The 17,500-nt window shown below is 43.2% G+C and overlaps 1 pseudogene; it reads right to left on the bottom strand.

Annotated features, from left to right (window-relative positions):
- The window catches only part of LOC135091448 (zwei Ig domain protein zig-8-like), a 116,813-nt pseudogene that overhangs the window by 63,414 nt on the left and 35,899 nt on the right, over nucleotides 1-17,500 (bottom strand).

Genomic DNA, 17,500 nt, shown 5'->3' with positions numbered 1-17,500 from the left:
GTTCCGTTGTCTGTGCCTTTTCTTTGTTGAGGTTGTGGTGGTGGTGGTAGTAGTGGTAGTAGTAGTAGTAGTAGTAGTAGTAGTAGTAGTAGTAGTAGTAGTAGTAGTAGTAGTAAGAAGAGGAGGAGGAGGAGGAGGACGACGAGAAGGAGGAGGAGGAAGAGTAATAGGAACAGTAACAACAATACCAGTCATAAAATATTAGTAATCTCCTAACCTAACCTAACTTAACCTAACCTAACTTAACTTAAACCTAAACTAACCTAACCTAACCTAATCTAACCTGATCTAACTTAAACCTAAACCAACCTAACCTAACTTAACCTAACTTAAACCTAACCTAACCGAACCAAACCTAAACAAACCTAACCTAACCAAACCAACCAAAACAAATGAAAAAAAAAAAAACAGCGAAAACCTCACAACGAAAAGAAAAAAAAAAGAGATAGTAAGAAGTCACAACGAAAAAAAAAAGAGAAAGAAAGAGAAAGAAAGGAATAATGATTTAAACCTTACACAGACACACACTCCCCCCTCACCCTCCCCACCACACACACACACACACACACACACACACACACACACACACACACACACACACACACACACACACACACACACACACACACACACGGCGAAAAAAAAAATAGCCCCCAAGCAGAGGAAAAAGAAATAGGAGTACGTGTAGAGGGATCAGCAAGAATTTTCATTTTGGGAATCCAGGTTTAGACGATCTTGGCAACCGAAGCAATCCAGGGCCTCAATTTTACGGGACCGATTCGCAGCAGGAGAGAGAGAGAGAGAGAGAGAGAGAGAGAGAGAGAGAGAGAGAGAGAGAGAGAGAGAGAGAGAGAGAGAGAGAGAGAATTCATAAGGTGGACAGACCATCAGCTTGTATTGTGTGCGTGTGTGTGTGTGTGTGTGTTGCCACTGTCCCGTCCTCAAGTCTATAGCCGAAGTTAACCACACAAGCCTTTTTTCCCTCTCTCTCTCTCTCTCTCTCTCTCTCTCTCTCTCTCTCTCTCTCTCTCTCTCTCTCTCTCTCTCTCTCTCTCTCTCTCTCTCTCTCTCTCTCCTTTCCCTTACTTCTATTACCACAACCGGTCATGGACAGAAGAGCGAAGCGGGGAATGGAAGTATTGATGAACGAGAGAGAGAGAGAGAGAGAGAGAGAGAGAGAGAGAGAGAGAGAGAGAGAGACGAAAAAGTTAGTAAGAGGAAATGAAGGACGCAGGGGAGAGAGAGAGAGAGAGAGAGAGAGAGAGAGAGAGAGAGAGAGAGAGAGAGAGAGAGAGAGAGAGAGAGAGAGAGAGAGAGAGAGAGAGAGAACCAGAAGGAAGAGGAAGAAGAGCAGAAGTTTGAGTGAGGAAGAAAAGAGTGGAGGTAGTAAGGAGAAGAAAGGAAGCGCGGAAATAAAAGCAAGGGCGCGGAAAGGTTAAGAAGAGGAAGGGGAAGATGAAAACTAATTTCGATTCGGGCGATAAAAAGAAAACGAGGAGAGGGAATGCCAATAGAAACATGGCGAGGGTGACAGTGTGAATAGATTACGTTAAAATTCCATGTATATTAAGGAACAGGCAGACACACAGGCAGACAGACGGGCAGGGAATAAACGGACACTCAAACAGACAGACAAATACAAACAGTTGAATATCAGGAAAGGTATAACGATAAAATTGTAATAAAAGACAGACAGACACGTAAAATTAAAGGTAAATGACGCTACGAGGAACAATAAATGCCAGGAGCGAGAGGACTTGACATCTTTCAGGAGAGAGAGAGAGAGAGAGAGAGAGAGAGAGAGAGAGAGAGAGAGAGAGAGAGAGAGAGAGAGAGAGAGAGAGAGAGAGAGAGAGAGAGAGAGAGTGAAAACGAACGGAAGAATGTGGAAAAGGGGAAAAAAGGATGAAAACACACACGCGCTCACACACACACACATGTACACTCACCGTCTTGTTCCCGATGTTTTTCACTCTGCAGTTGAGAATCGCCGTCTTTCCCAGGAGCGCCGTCACATTTTTAGACTCCTCGTAGTCAAAGAAGGGAAGATCTGGGCGCCTTATTCCTGGGGGCCCGCCGCCACTCACCGCCCGACCTGCTGGGAGAGGCGTGGTGAGTGGTGAGAGTGGTGGTGCGGTGTAGTGGTGAAAGGATGGTGAGGATGTGATAGTTGTGGCGTGGTGTGGTTTTGTGAATTGAGTCGGTGTTGTGTTGTGGTGTGTGGTGGGTGAAATGCTCGTGAGGTGATGTTGAAGTGATACTGTGGATGGTTCTTGGTCTGTGTGAGTGAGGTGGTGGTGGTGGTGGTGGTGTGAGGTGATGCGAAGGGGAAGTGGTGATGGAGTGATGGTGAGAAAGCAAAGTGATATTATGGATGGGGAGTTAATGGTGATGTGGTGTGAGATATGATAGCGGTGGTGGTGGTGGTGGTGGTGGTGGTGGTGAAGCATCTTGGTGATGTTTTGGCTGAAGTGGTGGTGAGGTTGTGGGGTGGAAAAGGTGAGAGAAGTTGAAGAATTGAAGAGCTGATAGGTACTGGTGACGAACGTGGTGGTGGTGGTGGTGGTGGTGGTGGTGGTGGCAGTAATAGTAGTAGTAGTAGTAGTGGTATTGAAATTTTAATAGAGTACAATTTCTCTTTATTAATTTTGCACAGATTCAAGATTTTTTTATTTTCAAAGTTATGTTCTTTTATGTAATGAATGCATGATATATTTCGTAATACCGTGTTCAATCAATATTCTATCACTGTCCGCCTGTCTGTCTGTCTGTCTGTCTGTCTGTCTGTCTACCAACCTATCTATTTTTGTATCTCCATTTATCTATCTGTGGCTGTCCGTCTGTATCGACCTATCATAATTATGAACCAAATTGTCAATAGGATTTTGTGTGCGTGTGAGTATGATAGTGATGGTGAATTGAGAGTAATGAGGTTGCGGTGTGTTTTGGTGATGATAAGTGGTGGTGATAAGTATGCATTAAGTAACCCAAGTGGTGGTGTTGATGGTGATGATGGTAGTGTACTCGTATTTGTGTGTGTGTGTGTGTGTGTGTGTGTCTTAATGATGATGATGTTGAGTTAGTGCGGCAAACGTGTTCTGGTGATGAGTGGTGAGTGCAGTCGGGTGTGGTAGAGAGGTAAGCTGGTGGCGGTAATGGTGGTGGTGGTGGTGGTGGTGATAATGAAGGCAATGATGAGTCGCTCGGGAAAATAATGATGGTGGGGATTGTTAGCATGGGAGGTGGAGGCGCGGGTAATGGTGGTGATTTAATGGTGGGGGAGGCTGGTGGGGGGAAGGGTGGACTGGAATAGACGGGCGGCGAACAGTGGGTGAGGTGGTGGTAGTGGTGTGAGTCTGTGACATAAAGAATATGAAGAAAACGTTCGGCTGTGAGTGATGAGAGAGAGAGAGAGAGAGAGAGAGAGAGAGAGAGAGAGAGAGAGAGAGAGAGAGAGAGAGAGAGAGAGAGAGAGAGAGAGAGAGAGAGAGAGAAACAATCAGCTGGAGTCTCAAAATTATGACAAATATATACACACGTAACATAAATATTGCGTTGAGTAAATTGCGTGTTGATATATTGAGGAAGAGGAAGGAGCAGCAGCAGGAGTAGGAAGAGGAGGAGGAGGAGGAGAAGAAGGAGGAGGAGGAGGAAGAAGTAATGGACGTGCTTGGAACTCGGGCGAAAAGAAAAGGAAAAGAGAAAACGAACTCGTATGAAGCATTGACGAAAATTACCGACCAGACTCTGCGATACCGAATTACAAATGTGTGTTTGTGTCCTTCGCTGGAAATTGTCCGACCTACATCTTTATTATTATTATTAGTGTGTGTGTGTGTGTGTGTGTGTGTGTGTGTGTGTGTGTGTGTGTGTGTGTGTGTGTGTGTGTGTGTGTGTGTGTGTGTGTGTGTGTAACCTGGTCAACACACACACACACACTCACACACACACACACACAATCATCCCACATAAGATTGGTTCTGGAAAAGATTCTCCTTACTTTCCATTCCAAATATGAAAAGTCGTTTGCCTTTCACTCCTCGTCGGGTTTGCAGAGAAGGGGGACCGGAAGATGCGATTGGGGGAGAGTGGCAGAGGGAGAAGGAGAGGGAGGGGGTTTTTAATTGCTGACGTGGCCAAGAGTTTTAGGAGATTAGGCGAGGAGATTCTATGACGCAGGAGTGAGGCGATCTGATGACGTTCTGGGACTGATCTCATTGCCAGTAATGGGATCGTGTGCTCTTTGTAAATTACTTCTTTTCTTCGACTTGGAATGTGCGATGCAGAGATAGTGGAAGTGGGCGTGAGGAGGAGGAGAAGGAGGAGGAGGAGGAGGAAAGGGGAGGATAGTAGAAATAGTAGTAGTTGTAGCTGTAGTAGTAGTAGTAGTTGTTGTTGTAGTAGCAGTAGAAATTGTAGCAAGAAAAAACGAAACAGAAAAAAACACGAAACAAAAAAAGTAAATCAGACTAAAAATAAATTAATACGCAAAACAATTTTACCTGAGCCACAGAGAGAGAGAGAGAGAGAGAGAGAGAGAGAGAGAGAGAGAGAGAGAGAGAGAGAGAGAGAGAGAGAGGCAGCCAGGAAAAACTCAATTTGCGTGGAACGAAAAAAAATGTTAAAGGGGTAGAAAACACGAAAGAAATGGGTTTGTCGACCGAAGGATGGAGACAATTCCTCTTCATCTCCACTATTCTCTCTCTCTCTCTCTCTCTCTCTCTCTCTCTCTCTCTCTCTCTCTCTCTCTCTCTCTCTCTCTCTCTCTCTCTCTCTCTCTCTCTGTTCCCTTCCTTCCTTCCCTCCTTTCTTCCTTTATGTATTATCCTTCCCTTACACATCTACTATAAATGCAAACACAGTCTCTCTCTCTCTCTCTCTCTCTCTCTCTCTCTCTCTCTCTCTCTCTCTCTCTCTCTCTCTCTCTCTCTCTCTCTCTCTCTCTATTTTCCATTAAGATAATATCCAGCACATATTTACGTGTTCACCTTCATGATATTCTCTCCTTTTCCGTGTATGAGGAAATTAGTGTGGAAGGGACTGGCTTATGATGAATAGAAATGCATTAAAAAATATGTATTATGTAAAAGAGAGGCAGGAAAAGGGGGATGGATGGACAGGTGATGTGAGAGAGAGAGAGAGAGAGAGAGAGAGAGAGAGAGAGAGAGAGAGAGAGAGAGAGAGAGAGAGAGAGAGAGAGAGAGAGAGAGAGAGAGTTGACGAAGAGGGGAGAGGGTAGAGAGAAATTTAAGTGGGCGAAGTAGAAGTTATTGAAGAGAATGATCAATACAAAGATAAAGGCAGAGAGAGAGAGAGAGAGAGAGAGAGAGAGAGAGAGAGAGAGAGAGAGAGAGAGAGAGAGAGAGAGAGAGACAGGTGAGGATAGATACAGAGTGATAAAGAGATAGATAGATGAAATATACAAAATCAATATCTGAAAACACACAAATTCCTCCCTCTCTCTCTCTCTCTCTCTCTCTCTCTCTCTCTCTCTCTCTCTCTCTCTCTCTCTCTCTCTCTCTCTCTCTCTCTCTCTCTCTCTCTCTCTCTCAGTGCGTCTTGATTCTTTCCATTAAACCCTGATTATACTTTTTTTCTTTCTTTTTTTCTTTTTTTTTTTTCATTCGTTCTCTCGACCCACGCCCTGCTTCCCTATAAGGTCGAAGGTCGGGTGAGGTAAAGGAGGACTGTGAGCCTTACTGTAGCCGAGGAGGAGCAGCACGGGGAGCAGCAGGAGGGACGGGCTTGGCATTGTGTTGGGCCGATGATTTCTTATCTGTGAAGGAAAGAGAAATTGTAATGTTAAATATCAGAGGTGATTTTTTTGTTATGACAGAGAGAGAGAGAGAGAGAGAGAGAGAGAGAGAGAGAGAGAGAGAGAGAGAGAGAGAGAGAGAGAGAGAGAGAGAGCGTTGATAAAATTTAGACTACCATTTTTTTGCTAGCCATTGTTATATTCATTTAGTTTTTTTTTGTGTGTAGTCCCTTACATTGTTTTTTTTTTTTTTTTTTGTGTGTGTGTGAATGTCATTATTTTACCTCTTCACTACCACAGTCTTCCTTTGTTAGCGTTCAGAACACTGTGAAAAAAAATAATTTGGTTCATTTAGTCTTTTTTCAGCATAAATATCTGTTTTAGTGAACTGGTGTAGAAAATAAATTCTGAAAAGGTGAAGGTGATTTTGGGAATTGTGCTGGAGTGAAAGGGTTGCTGACTTACTAAACATCATTTGATTTTTTTGTCATCTTTGACTGCCACTTGGTACACCTTTCCCTAATTACTAATCACTCTTTACTTGTTCTACAGCCACATCCAATCTTTGAACTGGGAAGAAAATGCAAAATATATCCTTTTTATCGGTAACTTTCTTGTAGATGCTTATAAAGACTTCACGCATTGTTTCTGGCGCTGCTAATTGCTTTGTGTGGCAGTTTAGAAGCTCTTTGAACTTCACGTCTCTGCGAGTCACCATCGTGTATATTCATGCGCCATTCTGTAACAACTCTCAGTTCACGGAAATCTGCTTTTTTTTTTTTTTCATTTTAATCTTTCATTTTTACGCATTCGTCCGTAATCGTGTTATAACTTACAGGCTCCGCTGGAACTTACTCTTTTATTTCTCTTTTGTTTCGTTCATTGGTAAATCCAGATATGTGCTCCCGTGTTCGTTGTGTGTGTGTGTGTGTGTGTGTGTGTGTGTGTGTGTGTGTGTGTGTGTGTGTGTGTGTGTGTGTGTGTGTTTGTTTGTGTGTGTGTGTGTAAGCAACATCGTTTCCGTTTTCACATTAACTTACGGATTTTTCGTCATAGTGTTTTCAATAGCAACACTTTCACCTGAAGACAATTCCTCTCCCAGCGCCGTAAAGTGAGTTAAATCTGTTGTCTCGTACGAAATTAATTAGAAAATAATAATCTTCCTTTTTTTGCTCATTATTATGAACATGCTTTGGTTCCTTTATTACTGGGGACTGATTGCAAGCAGGCTCCCTACTATCTCTGTCCTGAAAATATTATTGGGATTACTGTCTGCTCATCTTATATTTAAAAAATCTTCTTTTCCTGTTCATTGTTTTAATTATACTTTGTCATTTATTACATGAGAGTTGTTGTGGAGTCTCCTTCCTCTCCGCGGTGAAAATATTGCTGGAACTGCTGTCAGCTTACGTGGGAGTAAAAAAGAAAAATGTGTTTCTACTTATTATCATTATTATGCTTTGCCTCATTAATTGCAGGAGATTTATTAAAAATAAGGCCTTCCTTTTTCCGCTGAAAATTAAATATCGCTGGACCTGCTTTGTGTTTGCGTCACACTCAAAAATCTAGTTTTTCTGCTCGTTGCTATCAATGGCATGCCTTCCTTAATGACGCAAGATTAAATCGAGAGTAAGTCCCTCCTTTCTTTCCGCGATGAAAAAAAAAAATAGAAAAACATTATTGCAGCGTTTGTCTGCTTACGTGAAATCAAATGAAAAATTATTTTGTGCTCATCTATAACAATATTATCATTTTTCATCATTCATTACACAATGGTGTTGAGGCACGCCGTTCATTCAGCAGCGCGAAAAAACACGGGACGCGCCCCGGGGCTGCGGCAGGCGTGGTGGAAAAACACCCGCTCTTCTGTTCCCAGCACTGCACGACCGCGCGGGCAGAGGCACTGCTGCGCCGCGTCCCTGTGTGGATCAAATCGGATGGCTGCACTGTGTACAGGAGGGATATCCGCTTGACCTGAAATTTATTGCATTAACTTAATTACATACAAAGCTAGTGAAGGTGGAGTAAAAATGCAGCATAAAATTTTTCACCCGCTTTCAATTATGCTTCCTGTAATTTGTCCCATTTTGCTTTTAATTCAGCGTGCGCGGGGCGGGACCGGTTGGGGCGGGACGCGGAGGCGGCAGCGGCGCCGCGCGTAAAACACTTGTACCAATTTGTGAAACGCGCAATTATTGGAAGACGAAAATTCAATATATTTTCCGTAATTTTGTATATAATCGTAAAATATTCTGTGAAGCGCATAATTATTGGATGAAGAAACCTCGTGCATTTTTTAATCGTGTATAATTGTTGTAAAATATTTTGTAAAACGCGCATCTGTTCCAAGAAATCACATGCATCTTCTTTTTTTTATTTTCGGTAATTTGTATAGAATCATGAACCTCTGTAAAATATTCCGTAAAACATGGAATTATTGGAAGAAATCCCACAATTCACTTCCCTCTAATTCCCTGGTAATCACTGGACGGCGGGAGAAGGAAACGCGCCTGGCAGGGTGACAGCAGTGCGGGGGTGAGGGTGCGGCGTGTTGAAAGTGATGACAACCCACAGGAAGAACTCATAGGAACTCATAGGACCCATAGGAAGGCAGAATGAAAAGCACGTAGGGAGAGAGGGAGGGAGTAGGAGTAGCGGCCATTCATCGCTAAGCCAACGGGACATTGCCGCCTGTGGTGCAGACAAGCGTGGGGAAAAAGGAGAAAAAGGAAAAACAATGAATAAATAAACACTGCAAAAATACTTAATGACCTAATGATATTTTTTTCTATCTTGTGGAATGATAAAAATAAAAGGCAACAGTTGTATTAGTGGGTGGCAAGTATTTCTGTTAGCGTGACTTGAGGCGAAGGTGAGGAGAGTGCAAAGAAAAAAGATAAGGTTGATGATGATAATGGTGATGGTGATGATGGTGATGGTGAAGGTAGTGGTGTCGACGATAAATATACGATCATTATGATGTTTGCAAAGAAATGTATAGCAAGATTGCGATCAAGAGTGAAAGGAGGAGGAGGAAGGAAGGAAGAGGAGGAGGAGGAGGAGGAGGAGGAGGAGGGTACATCTGAGAAAGACCGGAGGTGAGACAGGAAGGAGGAGACAGGTACGGAAGAGGAGAAGGTGAGGTAGGAGAAAGACGAGAGGAGTTGGAGAGGAGGGAGGGAAGAGGTAAAAGGGAAGAAGGAAGGAGAGAGGGAGGGCTGGAGGTGAAAGGGCGCCACACTACCAAGAATCCTGCCTCCTTGCCGCCTCAGAGTGTTGTCTCCCCCAGGTGTCTGTATCTCACTACCACCACCACCAACACCAACATCAACACCACTTTCTCCTCCTCTTCCTCCTCTATTCCCATCATTACCATCACCACTACTTCTTTTATTATTACCACCATCACTACCATCACCATTACCACCATCATCAAAGCTACCGCATACCAACATGTCTCCCTTCCCTTCATCTCCTTCTCTTCCCCTTCACCTCCTTCCTCTCCTATTGCACTCTCCTCTCACTCTCCTCCCTTCTACTCTCTCCTCTCCCCTCTCCTTGTATTGTCTCGTGCCTCTCACCTCCCTTATTCTTCTTCCTTTTCCTCCTTCGCCTCCTCCTCCTCCTCCTCCTCCTCCTCCTCCTCCTCCTCCTCCTCCTCCTCCTCCTCCTCCTCCTCCTCCTCCTCCTCCTCCTCCTCCTCCTCCTCTCTTTCTCTTCCCTCTCTCGACATTCCTGCTTCCCTCTCCTCTTATGCTTCTTGATCTTCCCCTTTCCTTTGAATCCTGCTTACTTCCTCTCTCTCTCTCTCTCTCTCTCTCTCTCTCTCTCTCTCTCTCTCTCTCTCTCTCTCTCTCTCTCTCTCTCTCTCTCTCTCTCTCTCTCTCTCTCTCTCTCTCTCTCTCTCTCTCTCTCTCTCTCTCTCTCTCCGTATTAGCGGGAACTCTTGGGCGATCTCTCTGCACCAATCAAAACTTTCCCTCACCAGCCAACAGCCAACCATTACGCAAGGATGGGGTTGTAGCGACTTCTGCCTCCTTCTCCTCCTCCTCCTCCTCCTCTTCCTCCTCCTCCTCCTCCTCCTCCTCCTCCTCCTCCTCCTCCTCCTCCTCCTCCTCCTCCTCCTCCTCCTCCTATCACTTTCTACCATCTCCCGTTTCCTCCTCTGCCCCTTTCTCCTTTCTTGTTCTTGTCCTCTCTCTCTCTCTCTCTCTCTCTCTCTCTCTCTCTCTCTCTCTCTCTCTCTCTCTCTCTCTCTCTCTCTCTCTCTCTCTCTCTCTCTCCTTTTTCGTATCTCTGTTATCTTCAGTTTCCTCCGCTTTTCCCCTCTTTCCCCATGTTTCCTCTTGTTATTTCTTTTCCTTTCTTTTCCCCTTTTACTCCTCCTCTTCCTCCTCCTCTTCCGCCGTCTTCTGTTCTTCTTTCTCTACTTCTTGTCCTTCTGTAATCCTCCTCCTCCTCCTCCTCCTCCTCCTCCTCCTCCTCCTCCTCCTCCTCCTCCTCCTCCTCCTCCTCCTCCTCCTCCCCATCTTGCTGTCATATAGAAATCCTCTGTGGTAACTTTTGGACATTATTGGAAGGAAGGGAGGAGGAGGAAGAGGAGGAGGAGGAGGAGGAGGAGGAGGAGGAGGAGGAGGAGGATAATGATCAGCAGAAAAGAAGAATAAAATGGGAAGTGGAGAATCGCGGGGACAAAAAGGGAGGGAGGGAAAGAATGAGAAAAGAAAGAAGGAAAGAAAAGATGGAGGAAATTATATTGGTCTTCTCTTACTTTCTTTTTTTTTCTTTTTACGTATTTTTTTCCCTCGAGGAGAGATGAAAGAGAAGGAAAGTGTCGTTTTTTTCCTCTTGCATTATTGTAAAAAAATTATTAAAAGATGCCGGGGTAATATATAACGAGAGAGAGAGAGAGAGAGAGAGAGAGAGAGAGAGAGAGAGAGAGAGAGAGAGAGAGAGAGAGAGAGAGAGAGATTTGACGTGCTGCAGGTAAGAAAAATTGAATTGAAGAGAAAGTTTTTGAAAGCTACAGTGAATTTAGGAAATCATTATTCGTGTTCCTTTCTGTTCCTGAGTTTGTCTGTCTGTCTGTCTGTCTGTCTGTACATTTCTGTCTGTCTGTCTATCTTTTCATTCTTTGTCTTCCTGTCTTTCTATTCGTCTGTCTATTTTCCTGCCTTTGTCTATATCTGTCTATCCGTATTTCCTTTCTTTCTTTCTTTCTTTCTTTCTTTCTTTCTTTCTTTCTTTCTTTCTTTCTGTCTCTGTCTGTCTGTCTGTCTGTATGTATGTATGTATGTATGTATGTATGTATGTCTGTCTCCTTGCATCCCTCCTTGCCTGTCTGTGTGTGTGTTTGTTGATTCATGTCTTCCTTCGTTTCTCTGTCTGTCTGTCTGTCTGTCTGACTTTATCTTCTGCCTGTCTGTGCATCTGTGTACGTATGTATGTATGTATGTGTGTATGTATGTAAGTGCGTATGTATGCATTGATTTACTTACATTTGTATCTGTGTTTAACCTCTCTCTCTCTCTCTCTCTCTCTCTCTCTCTCTCTCTCTCTCTCTCTCTCTCTCTCTCTCTCTCTCTCTCTCTCTCTCTCTCTCTCTCTCTCTCTCCTAACACTTGGTACACTTTTCTCTCTGGGACTAATTGCCTGACTGCCCAATTAGCCTCATTAGACAGCTGAGTTATGCACGTATTAGAGGGCAGCGCAGATTGGGGCGAGGGGAGGCCAAGAGGAAGGCACAGGATAAGGGAGGGGCGCGATAAGGGACGAGTAAGGGGAAAAAGAGGTAAGGTTAGGCGTGAAAAGAGGGTGAAAGAAAAAGGGGAGGAAAGAGAGGGACATACGGAGGGATGGAGAGAAAAATGAGGGGAGAGATGAACGGGAGAGACCAAAGGGAGGCCAGAAATGAGGGCAAAATGGGAGGTGTGAGGGGGAAGGGAGGGGTTACAGGGTGGGGAGGAAGGGGAGGGTTGAGGTCGAGTGTGGGGAGGGGAGGGGGTTGGAAGTGGAGTGGAAATTGAGGGAAGGTGAGGGCTGGGGTGGGGAGAGGGGAGGGAATATAACAGGGGATGAAGGTGTAGAGAGAGAGAGAGAGAGAGAGAGAGAGAGAGAGAGAGAGAGAGAGAGAGAGAGAGAGAGAGAGAGAGAGATTTTTATTCGTTGATTGACTTTTTTCCATTTATCAGATTTTGTATCCATGTTTTCTTTTCACTTTATTTGTTTTCATTTCATTTACTTATTTTTCCTCACATACACATTTATTCCCAGTTTTCCTTCCTTCAGTTTCATGTTTTTTTTTCTTTTCCTTCCTTTTCCTTCGTCACTCTTTACATATTTTTTTCTCTCCTCCATTTCCATTTCTTTCGTCATTTATGCATTTTATTTATATGTTTGTTTGTTTGTCCGTTTGTTTTTTGCTGTTCGCTTTCGCTCGTTTTATTTTTTTCTCCCACCTTTTCATTTTTTTTTTTTTTTCATCTGGGTTATGTATAAGTTTTTTTTTTCCCCTTTGGTTTTTCCCTTGTCTGTTGTCGGTGTTGTTTTGCACATGCAGTTTTTGTTCCTTGCAGGTATTTTTACAAAGAGGCGTCAAGCATATTTCTCTCTTTCAATGCCTTTTTTTTTTTTTTCTTTTTTTCTTTTCGTTTTTTTCTTTCTTATTTTTTTGTTTTTCCTTTAAACATTTCCATGATACAATTATTACTCTATATTCTTTTTTTACTCTCTCTCTCTCTCTCTCTCTCTCTCTCTCTCTCTCTCTCTCTCTCTCTCTCTCTCTCTCTCTCTCTCTCTCTCTCTCTCTCTCTCTCTCTCTCTCTCTCTCTCTCTCTCTCTCTCTCTCTCGCCGTCCGGGAGATGTAAGCAAAATTCTTAGGATCAGCAACCAGGGTAGAACAAGAAATAACGGGTTCAAGCTTGAAAAATTTAGGTTTAGGAAGGAGATAGGAAAAAATTGGTTCTCAAATAGAGTGGTAGATGAGTGGAACGGACTTAGTAATCATGTAGTTAGTGCTAGGACACTAGAGAGCTTTAAGAGAAGATTAGACAAGTTTATGGATGGGGATAGCAGATGGAAATAGGTACTGTAGGTGTGTTCATACAGGGACTGCCACGTGTAAGCCTGGTCGCTTCTTGCAGCTTCCCTTATTTCTTATGTTCTTATGTTCTCTCTCTCTCTCTCTCTCTCTCTCTCTCTCTCTCTCTCTCTCTCTCTCTCTCTCTCTCTCTCTCTCTCTCTCTCTCTCTCTCTCTCTCTCTCTCTCTCTCTCTCTCTCTCTCTCTCTCTATGATGGTAGTCTTTTTCCCTTTTAGATTCAAGCATAACAACTTCCATCGCATTACTAATATAGGAGGAGGAGGAGGAGGAGGAGGAGGAGGAGGAGGAGGAGGAGGCGGCTCTTTGTACCATTTGCTTGTATTCAATTAGCCCGTAGAGGTGAATGGGGAGGGAGGAAGGTGTGTGTGTGTGTGTGTGTGTGTGTGTGTGTGTGTGTGTGTGTGTGTGTGTGTGTGTGTGTGTGTGTGTGTGTGTGTGTGTGTGTGTGTGGAGGGGGAATACAAAATGGCAGGAAGGAACATAGATATACAGAAAGATGGTATAAGGAAAGAGAGAGAGAGGGAGAGAAGAGGAGAATGAGAGGGGGAAAGAGGAAGAGGGGAAGGAAAGACGAAGGAATGGACTGGAAAAAGAGGAGGGGGAGAGGGGAACAGGTAGGGAGAGAATAAGGAAAGGGAAGAGCAAAGGAGAGGAGAGGGGAGAGGAATGAGAGATAAGTGATAGTAAGAGGGGAAGGGAAGAGGGGAGTTAAATGAGTCACGGGAAGGAAAGAGGGGAAGGGAGGAAGGGAAAGGGGCGAAGGGAAGAGGGGAGAAGGGGGGAGGGTGGATATATGTGTGAATTAAAGTAAATGATTCGAGACAACCTAGTTTACAGGATGCGTGAGAGAGAGAGAGAGAGAGAGAGAGAGAGAGAGAGAGAGAGAGAGAGAGAGAGAGAGAGAGAGAGAGAGAGAGAGAGAGCGGCGGTCATGCTTTGTTAATAGTGAGTGTGAAATATATTAATTTTTTCCCCCTCACTATTTATTTACATTCATTGAAGTTATGATGGCTGCTGGAATTATTATTTTACCATCCCAAACTGAAGTAGTAGTAGTAGTAGTAATAATAATAATAATAATAATAATAATAATAGTAATAATAATAATAATAATAATAATAATAATAATAATAATAATAATAATAATAATAATAATAATAATACCACACACTAATGACCTTCATCACGTGATCGCGTCACTGAAAGCCGCCTCACACGAACCCTGAGAGAGAGAGAGAGAGAGAGAGAGAGAGAGAGAGAGAGAGAGAGAGAGAGAGAGAGAGAGAGAGAGAGAGAGAGAGAGAGAGTAAAGAAGAAAGCTCTGAAGACTGTTACTTCCTGTCAGCGAAGCGTTCTCTTTCACACCTGAATAAAAAAAAATGTACCTTTGATGACAAAACCAGGTACAAATTTAGCACCTTTAGTAACCCAGTAAAGCTCTGAACCCTTTCACTGTTGGACGAAATTTTCCCTCCAATACATATAACCTTTGAGACGCTGTTTGTGATCAGCAATATGAAAACAGTCTTTCAGTGCAAAGAGACTAAATAAAGTTTCTGTTTTCTCTCTTCTCTCTCCCGTGTCTCTATGCAAACAATCCTCACGTGGTTATCAAGGTTAAGGAAAGACAACCATTGCAGTAAAAGGGTCAAGACAGTTACTCCCCCTCATCAGCCAAGCGTCCTTTTAAACCTGATTCCTAGCAAAATATACCAAAACATTTACCTGCCATCACAGAACCAGGTAGGAATCCAGAGCCTATAGTAATGTAAGGGAAACAGGCGCCCATGCAGCCCTAAGTACCCCAAATCAGACCTGGAGGAGGCCATTACGAAACGCGATAGGCCGTAATGAAAACCAGACCAGACCAGACCAGACCAACCTTTCTCAAACTTCCCGGAAATGCAAGAAAAAAAAATATTCCAAAACTAACCTCAACACACACACACACACACACACACACACACACACACACACACACACACACACACACACACACACACACACACACACACACACACACACTCACACTCACTCTCTGTCTCTACTCACTCCCTAAGGTCATTGCGTAGGGCGTCCCAATGGCCAGCGGCGGAAGGGCAGGTAAGAGGGGTCATTAGGGAACGCAGGTGCTCCTCTTGGTAATGTCGGGAAGGCCAGGGGTGGGCAGGACGTGAGAGGGAGAGGAGAGGGGGTGGAGGAAGTGGAGGAGAGGAGAGGGAAGTGGATAAAGTGAGTATGGAGGGATTTTGGCGAGGGAGGGAATGTGAGAGAGAGAGAGAGAGAGAGAGAGAGAGAGAGAGAGAGAGAGAGAGAGAGAGAGAGAGAGAGAGAGAGAGAGAGAGAGAGAGAGAAAGTTTACGTAGACAATAAGATAATCAAGAAATGTGGAAAGGAAGGAATTCTCTCTCTCTCTCTCTCTCTCTCTCTCTCTCTCTCTCTCTCTCTCTCTCTCTCTCTCTCTCTCTCTCTCTCTCTCTCTCTCTCTCTCTCTAAATCATACATCAGAGAAATTTAGAATATAACTTTCCCAATCTATGAACATTCTCTCTCTCTCTCTCTCTCTCTCTCTCTCTCTCTCTCTCTCTCTCTCTCTCTCTCTCTCTCTCTCTCTCTCTCTCTCTCTCTCTCTCTCTCTCTCTCTCTCTCTCTCTCTCTCTCTCTCTCTCTCTCTCACAGTCCCCCTCGTGTGCAATTATCATCGCCAACTTAGAGCGAACAAATTAACTTAAACTCACACGCATCTCAGCAACCAATGAGCGTCGCCCGCTGCAGGAAAGGAGCCAATCACAACTCTGAAATAAGTGAACGCCCTCTCCCTCAAGACTCTCCCGGCATCAGCTTTGTGAGAACGCCACCCGAGCTTTCCTAACGCGGGGCAGGGGAGGGGAGCGGGTCGAGTAGGAGTGCAGAGGAGAGTTGGGGGAAAAAGAAGTTTGTAAGGTGATGCATGAAAGTCTCTCTCTCTCTCTCTCTCTCTCTCTCTCTCTCTCTCTCTCTCTCTCTCTCTCTCTCTCTCTCTCTCTCTCTCTCTCTCTCTCTCTCTCTCCTATTCTTTCTCTTTATAATATTTTCATACATTTTGTCAAATATTACGCTCTCTCTCTCTCTCTCTCTCTCTCTCTCTCTCTCTCTCTCTCTCTCTCTCTCTCTCTCTCTCTCTCTCTCTCTCTCTCTCTCTCTCTCTCTCTCTCTCTCTCTCTCTCTCTCTCTCTCTCTCTCTCTCTCTCTGCTCGCTCGCTCGCTCGCCTATAAAACTCCCTCCCAATCTTTTCATATAAAATTCTTGTTTTGTCTTCCTGACATGCGGTTATTTTTTTATATTTTTATCTTTCTTTTTCTGCAACTTTTCTTAATCTTTTTCTTTTTCTTTTCATTTTTTCTTGGGGCTTTGTGACGTATTTATTAATTTTCTTTTATTTATTTTTTTTACTTTTCATTTTTTTTTTCATTTGTCCGTCTCTATTCTTTTTTTTATTATTATTATTCTGATATTTATTTGCAATGTCTCGTTTATAATACCGTTATGATCTTTATTTTGTTTTTTTCTTTTCCTTGTTAACCTTTACTTCAATGTTTTTTTTGTTTTTTTCTGGGGGTAATTTAGTTTTATTTCCCTTTACTTGTACATTTGTTTGGTAACTTGCTGTTGTTTGGCGCTTTTTTATATTTTTTTGTTTATATTCATTTTTATTTTATTTATTTTTTAGTGCCAAGCCACGACATTATTTATTTTTTATTCGCGGTTTATTGTTGTGTTTCCTTTCAGTTTGTTTATTTGTTTATTTACTAAGTTATTTGTTTATTTGTTTATGTACTTATTTATTTATTCATTCATTCGCGTTAGCTTATCCTGTTATCTGGCTCTTTGAATTTACATGTTCCCTATTTTTAAGTTATACATTTCAAAGTTTAACTGTTACATGATCTGTTTGTTGCTATTCCTCTTTCGACAGTTTTTATTTTTCACTATTTACATATTATTTTATCTTTAGCTATTACTTTTCTTTGTATATGCTGTTGTTGTTGTTGTTTTATTTTCATTTTATTTTCATTGTTTAACCATAACAATTTTCTCCACAATTTCCCTTTTTCCTTTATATATTCTCAGTCAGGCAGTGAATAAGTTAATTTCAGTGTGTCAGTTCTTCAGTCTGCTATTCAGTCAGTCAGTCAGTCAGTCCGTCAGTCAGTCAGTCAGTCATTCACTCAGTCAGTCAGTCAGTCAGTCAGTCAGTCAGTCAGTCAGTCAGTCAGTCGGTCATTCACTCAGTCAGTCAGTCAGTCAGTCAGTCAGTCAGTGAGTCAGTTAGTCCGTTCACTCATCCACCACCATTTCCACTTTTCCATACATATTCGTCCATTGCTCCATACATTTCTTTTTCCTTTCTCTTTTCTCTTTCATTGCGGAGGTGGAAGAAAAATATACTTTGCCTTTCCTTTTCAATTTCTCTCTTTTAGTTTTGGTTTTGTTTTACGTTGTTGAACTGGCGAGGAGAGAAGGAGAAAAGTAAAGTGGAAACAGTCACTGGTGGAAGAGACATGTATGGAGGGAGTGGGTGGATGCAAACATTGACCCATAGGTGCTCCATAGCTCAGGTACAGGTGGAGCGAGTGGAGGAGAGACGAGGTGGAAGAGCCGC

This window comes from Scylla paramamosain, chromosome 37 (genome assembly GCF_035594125.1).
Source record: "Scylla paramamosain isolate STU-SP2022 chromosome 37, ASM3559412v1, whole genome shotgun sequence".
NCBI lineage: Eukaryota > Metazoa > Arthropoda > Malacostraca > Decapoda > Portunidae > Scylla > Scylla paramamosain.
This window is presented reverse-complemented; position numbering and strand designations above follow the sequence as displayed.